At 52.8% G+C, this 6,864-nt stretch overlaps 1 long non-coding RNA gene across 1 annotated transcript; it reads right to left on the bottom strand.

Moving 5' to 3' along the window:
• On the bottom strand, nt 1–5,119 carry LOC311579150. Its single transcript, XR_014773070.1, has 2 exons — nt 5,000–5,119; nt 1–1,649 (listed from the first exon to the last, which is right to left on the bottom strand). It is a non-coding gene; the product is annotated as an uncharacterized lncRNA (long non-coding RNA).
• Nucleotides 5,120–6,864: the final 1,745 nt, after the last annotated feature.

Below are 6,864 nucleotides of genomic sequence, written 5' to 3'. Positions count from 1 at the left end.
GGTGTGCTAGTACAAGTTTATATTCATGCTACTTGGGACACAGAGGCAGGAGGGCATCACAAGTTCAAGACCAACCTGGTCTAATTCACAAGTTCCTGGCCAGCCAGGCTGCTTCTCAAGACCCTTTCTCAAAAAACAAATGCCAACCAAGCGGCTGAAGATGTTTGGCTTCACCCTCTCCGCTGTCTCCTCTTCTGTCCTTCTGCCTCGTGTGTGTGTGTGTGTGTGTGTGTGTGTGTGTGTGTGTGTGTGTATGTGTGTGTGTGTGTGTGTGTGTGTGTGTGTGTGTGTGTGTGTGTGTGTATGTGTGTGTGTGTGTGTGTGTTATCTAAAAAGCCCTTAGCATATGCAGGCCTCTTAACCTTGGACTCTTCAGTGTCCAGAACTGTAGGAAATGCAGCACTCTTCCTTATAAGTTACCCAAGCTCAGATATTTTGTTACGGCAGCCAAAACAGGCTGATGTTACCTAACAGTCAAACAGAATCTTCTCTCCCAACTTGGCAGCCTAACATTTTTCTCATTATGCAATGCAGGAACAATAGGTAAAAGTTTCTAGAAGGATCCTGGAGAGGCAAGTGTGACTCCTGCTTGGTCTATCAGAGCTTTTTTTTTTTTTTTAAGTTATTTTACTTAGCTTAGCTCATAACATGGCTCCCTTTCCACCCATTGTTCTACTCAGTCCTCTCCAAGAGACGTCATGGAGTCAGGCACCCCTGAAAGCTGATGGTGGGCACTACCATCTTCCAGGAAAGGCTTCTCTGAGCATTCGATGACATCGTTTGTTTTCAGGGCCATTTAAGGTCCACGCTATAGGTGGACAACGCTGTCAGTTTTCCTTCCTCTAAGTTGCCCGGCTGCCTCTGTGATGAGTCAGCTTCACTTGGGTCCAAGACTCCATGCCCACACTTGCTGCCCAGGCTTGCCTCTCCCCTCGCTTCCTGTATACCCTGTGGACACTGTGTTGTCTCATTCTTGGAACAAAAAGACTCGCTACAGAACAGTAGTCTGGTGTGGCCCCTTTTAGGCCCAGGGGAGCATTGCTTAAAGATGGAATTTTCAGACTCACAAGAGAATTCACACAAGGATGAAATGCTCAGATTTCTCTCCCAGATGGCTTATTTCTGTAGAGAGGCAGCTCTTTCTTTTGTCTGTAAATGTTGTTCAGGGCTGGTACCCTTCGGCCTACAGAAGAGCTCTCAGTTCCTTGATGCGCATCATTCATTCATATATGCATGCATTCATTTTTCGGACAAGATCTTGAATTTGCTGTATGGTTGATGACCTTTGAACTTTTGATCCTTCTGCCACTCAAGTGCTGGGGTTACAGGCGTGCACTGCTACACCCAGCTCTGTGCAATGCTGAGGTGGGCGCTCAGCTAGGCCAGCGCAAGCAGAGCTGGGAAGCAATCTGTGCTGTGACACTGGAGCTCGAGCCTCACTCATCTTGGCATGCTGTTTGTCAACTCTTCCTTCGTGGAAACCAGAGAAGGCGATGGCTCCTTCTTGGCAAAGGGAGTGGCATGCAGAGGCTTCAAGGAGATGCTTTATCATCTTGCCTTAAGGATGTAGGAGGAGAAGGAGGTCCAGGAGGAAAAATAGCTACAAAATACAGGCACCGGAAGTCATGGTGGCAGGAGTGGAGGATAATCTAAAAAACAAAACAAGACACGAAGAAGGAAATGACAGAAAGAAACACTATGCGTCAGATGCCGTGGTGGGCGTTCCCTGAGCTGGTCCTCAGTGACACCTGCCTTTTGGGCTTCACAGCCAGTGAAAGGGACCCAGACTCATTAGCCATCCCAGAAACTAGCTGGGCTACAGCATCACCCAGTCCCAGCCAAGGCTTCAGAGGCATCTGCATGGCCGACTGTTTGATGGCTGTCCCACAGAAGACGGGGTACTGGAGGCATCCAGCTAAACGAATCCACCTTATGATTCCTTGTGGTTTTAAGTCACCAAATGTGGGGATAACTTGTTACCCGGCAGTAAGTAGCTAATACAAACATGTACCCTGATATGGCAGGCTTTGTGGTAGTTGCTTTATCTAACTAACTAATCGGCAGTGTTCGATGGGTATTTATAATGGTTTGCATGTGAATTGTCCCCCCTCTAGGCTCACGTGTCTGAACCCTTTGCTTCCTAGCCAGCTGTTTGGGGGAGACTGTGGAAGACATCTTTGGGACATGTGACCTAGTTGGCAGGGTTGCAAGGCCAGAAGGGTGGGACTTATAGGTTACACCCCATGCAGGCCTGCCCCAGTCTCTTGGCTTCCTGTTTGGGACCCTGTAGCAAGAAGCTACCACAGGAGCTACCAGTACCACTACATTTTCCCCACCATAATGGGTTTGCATCCCCTTAAACCATGAGCCAAGATGAGTGTCTCTTCCCCCGTCGCAGCGATAAGAAAAGTAACCAACGCCCCAGTGATTTCAACAAGTATCACTATAGTGTAGGCCCCAACCCAGCAGCTGCTCCATACTTAGCAAGCACAGGAACATGTTTGCCTAACTTGGGCACCACATGTTTTGCCAGGAGCCCCTATAGGCTGTTGTTAGTGCATTGCTGCTGACCCTCTGTTTTGTTTCAAACCCCCAAAGTATTTTTTTGACTTCTTAGTTGTCACATCTCTGCAGAGCTAAAGGAAAAAAACAACAACAAAACCAACCAAACTACAACAACAACAACAACAAAACAAAGCTTGGAATTCCGCTGCTCAGTGATCTTGGCAGAATGTGCCAGCGTCTAGAGCTCCGTCCTTTACATCACAGGGACCTACAGCCCTTGTCCCTTAACTCTTTGCCACACCTTTCACCCGTTGTGCTACTACCATTCAGTGGTACCCAAGTGGGTGACGGTACCTGCGCTTCCGGTAAATGATGAAAAACTAGCTCTGAGTGCTCTGCCCTGGCCTCTGATAAGAAAATGCAAGTTCTACCAGCCTTATTCTCCTTCCTGTGCAGCTTCTTGGACTTGGGGCCTTGGCAGAGGCCAGGAGGTACAGACGGGTTGGATGCTACGCGCTCCGCCTGGGAACCTTTGGCTTCCCTCCCTCTCACATCACCTACTAGCAATCTCATGCGGACCTTTGACACAATGGCTGAGTCGCAAGAGGCCTATCATGAATGATTACCTTTGGTGAGGGTGACAAACAACAAAGCAAACTAATTCAGGAGAGTAATAAGTGACCTTTGCACCTCAGTTCCCAGTAAACCCTTGGCAGAAGAAAGCTGTGACCTCCAGTGCAGAAGGCTTACAGCGGGTGAGTCAAGTCCGAAGGCAACCACTCCCTGGTGGCAGGAGAGCTGGGTTTTTGACCCAGTGCTAACTAACATCCAAGGGCTGGAGGATCCTGAGTGGTTCTGGGTGTGAGAAGGAAGGAGGGCTGATGTGTTGTTCCTTAAATAAGGGATCTAAATCAGAGTGCCCCTAAGTTCCCTACTAGGGCCATCTTTGTTTGCAGGGCTAGCCCCAGGGAAGCGTGTTCCTTTCTGTTTCCTTCGGCTCTGTTCACACTGGTCTTTGCCTCTCTGGTCCTGAAGTCAGTATGACTGTATGGTACACAAGTGTTCTGTGGATCTGAGGCTGAGATTCTCGGGGCCCAGGCATCCTGGTAAAGGAGCAAAGTCTCCTGGTTTCCGGATCAATCTGACCAAGCCAGGGAGCTTTACAAAGCAAAGGACTGAGGTCTTCAAGTACCAGAAACAGCCCATCACCGCCCCTGTCCATCACCGCCCCTGTCCATCACCGCCCCTGTCCATCACCGCCCCTGTCCATCACCGCCCCTGTCCATCACCGCCCCTGTCCATCACCGCCCCTGTCCATCACCGCCCCTGTCCATCACCGCCCCTGTCCATCACCGTCCATCACCGCCCCTGTCCATCACTGCCCCTGCTCATCACCACCCTGTCCATCACCGCCCCTGTCCATCACCGCCCCTGTCCATCACCGCCCTGTCCATCACCGCCCCTGTCCATCACCGCCCCTGCCCATCACCGCCCCTGTCCATCACCGTCCATCACCGCCCCTGTCCATCACCGCCCCTGCCCATCTACCACCCCTGTCCATCACCGCCCCTGTCCATCACCGCCCCTGCCCATCTACCACCCCTGTCCATCACCGCCCCTGTCCATCACCGCCCCTGTCCATCACCGCCCCTGTCCATCACCACCTGCTGGCAGGTGAGGACTGGGGGTGGGGAGAATGACCAGCACCCTGGCAGCTTCCTCCCTCCAGGAACCGGACTCGTTCTCTCTGTAACTGGGAACCGAATGGCGATATGGAGGCTCACGTCTCAGAACTCAGCTCTGACTCAGGCTCGGGAGTGACAAGATGCCAGCATCATCTCATTAATCCACCCCACAAACACCAGGGCTAAAGGGCCTCAGGGACCATGAGAGCTGGCCTTCTCGTGATTTATTAGGCAGAGAGTCGGGGTGCCCTGCTTTGTGTCTGCTTTCTCACGGGGCTTCCTTTTCTCCGTGGATGCTCTTTGACCTCCACACAGGGGCAGAAGGGCTGATGTAGACACAGCCTCCCTCTTATCTTACCCTGGCTGCTTTATCAGGGTGGCTCACTCCCTGCAAAGACCAGGACCAAGCAAGCTCTGCCACCCCCACCCCCTCCCCCTCCCTCTCCCTTTCTCTCCCTCTCCCCCACTCCCGCCCCTCTGCCTCCCCCTCCTCCCTCCCCTCCCCTTCCCCCACTCCACCTCCTCCACCTCCTCTGCCGAGCTCCTTCAGCCCTGCCTCTGAGCAATTCTGCCCATGGGGCACTTTCCCTGTCAGTGGCTTTTATGAGCAAATGACAGCTGAAAAAGTCAGACACCTGGATGGAGGGGGTGGGGTGGGGGCAAGAGGCAAGGGGACAGAGAACCGGGGTTGGTGATGGCAGAGAAGATGGCAAATGCTGTGAGACCCAAGCCAGATGACTATTCCCGCCCCCACCAAGGTGGGGGGGCACAGAGAGCACTGCCTCCCATCCTGGCATTAGCTGTCCTACCTTCAAGAAGCAGTTTCGAGGGCAGGACAACATGATCGTCTGGCTCCAGGAGACCATGAGGTCTGCAGTGATTAGGGTCAGGGCTTGAGCTCTCGCTGCCACAGGAGGCAAGGCTCAACCACCAGTCCTGAGTAACCAGACCAACAATAGTGAAGTACAGAGCAAAGAGATTTGCTTACTCAACGTGCTCACACTGGGAAGAGGACCGAATAAGAAGGTGCATTAGCAGCCTCCTGCAAATCCCCATCCCCACTCCGGTCCCCTCTGTCCTCAAGTCCACGGTCAGGCAAGAGTGATGGTAACTACACAGTCCTGCTCAAGATGTGGCCCCACCCAGGTTCAATCTGACTTTGTCTCTGGCTCCAGTCTGTCCTGCAAGGTGGTTGGACAGACAAATTATCACAAGTGTGTAAAATCTCTTCCAAGGAGACACGTTCCTCCTCTGACTGGGACCATGTTTTTGCCTTTTTCCTCCCCCAGCGTAGGATTCCTGGGAAATCCCAATTTCCTTGCAGTCTTTTGTTTCAGTATTCTGATAAGCAAAACGGCACCAGCGTCTCTCTTGAGAAAGTATCTTCCCTCCTGGCCCTGGGCACCTTCAGAATTTTTGCTATCTTCTTGGCCTTGGAGTCAAATGGAGACACCCCAGCAGCTTTCCCAAGCAGAGCAAAAGAATAGCTCCCTCCTCCTGCCCCACCCCGTCCCCTCCCCATTTCCCACTGCCAGAAGTTGTGTAAGATACAGGGAACTTGAGGAGATCAGAGACAATGCTGATCCCTGTCCCTCTAGCTCTGGAGTCCTGAAGGAAAGAGAGGCACCCCACCTAGACAAGACAGTTCTGAGGAAGGCTGCCATACTGAAGCTCCTGGGTCCTGAGCTGTGATGTGATGTGACTGACCTGGAAGACAGGGCAGCCTTTCCTGAACAGTGATGCTCAGGTTGATCTTGTGGAGGGCAACCATGGATGTTTAGAGTGAGACTTGCAGGCAAGGGCTCGGGCAAGAAAAAAGGAGGAGGCCAGCATAGAGCACATGTGCCACCATCACCTGCTTCTGTGTTGTGAGAGGGACCGCAGTAGTACACTGTGTACGTGTTAGGGCATCTTGTATGGTGGCAGCCATAGCTGGGGCTTCTCTGCCCTCTCTGCCAAGCAGTGAGAAGAGATGGGCCCACTGGGCTCACACACACAAGCAAGGATACATACATAAGGGAATGGCCGAGCTCAGGGTAGGAGCAGGGACAGAAGGGAGGAGAGATGGCCTTTTTTGTCCACTCTCCTTTGCTGCCTGCCTTCCCAAATGCTGTATGCTCGTTCTGGAGCCTGGGAAGGTGGACCATCCCAGCAAGGGGACTCTCTGTGCCACCTCTACCCTGCTGCATGCCAGGTAAGGAGAACTACCCACAGGAATGGTGAGTCAGGAGAGGAGGCTGGACAGGCAGGTGGGTGGCAGGGCAGGGCAGGGCACCCAGCATCCTGAGGGATGGGAAAGCTGACCCTCCACCAGACCCACTTGCCCATCCTCTGCAGGCTGCCTCCTGTACTGGCTCGCTCTCTCTCTCTCCCTTTCCCATCTCCCCCGCTCTGCATCTCCCTGGCTCTCAGCAGACTGCCACCATCACCATGGCTACGCTTGCTCCTGCTTCTGCTTCTGCTCGGCTCAGCAGGAGTCAGAGCTGGGGTAGGGAGGCTGGGCTCATTAGTCTTCCTGTTGAGCTGTGATCTCTCAAAGTCAGCTCAGGGCTGCACACTGTAACTGTAAAGTCTGGGTCCAGCCCTTCCTTTGGGGGCTCACAATCCACAGAAAAGATGGGAGCAACTAAACAGGATATCCTATGCCAGGGAGGCTTAGTCACAGCGTGTGTGT

The sequence above is a fragment of the Acomys minous genome (genome assembly GCF_964271855.1).
Source record: "Acomys minous genome assembly, chromosome: 12".
NCBI classification, from domain to species: domain Eukaryota; kingdom Metazoa; phylum Chordata; class Mammalia; order Rodentia; family Muridae; genus Acomys; species Acomys minous.
The sequence above is the reverse complement of the archived record's forward strand: the minus strand, read 5'-3'. Positions and strand labels throughout refer to the sequence as shown.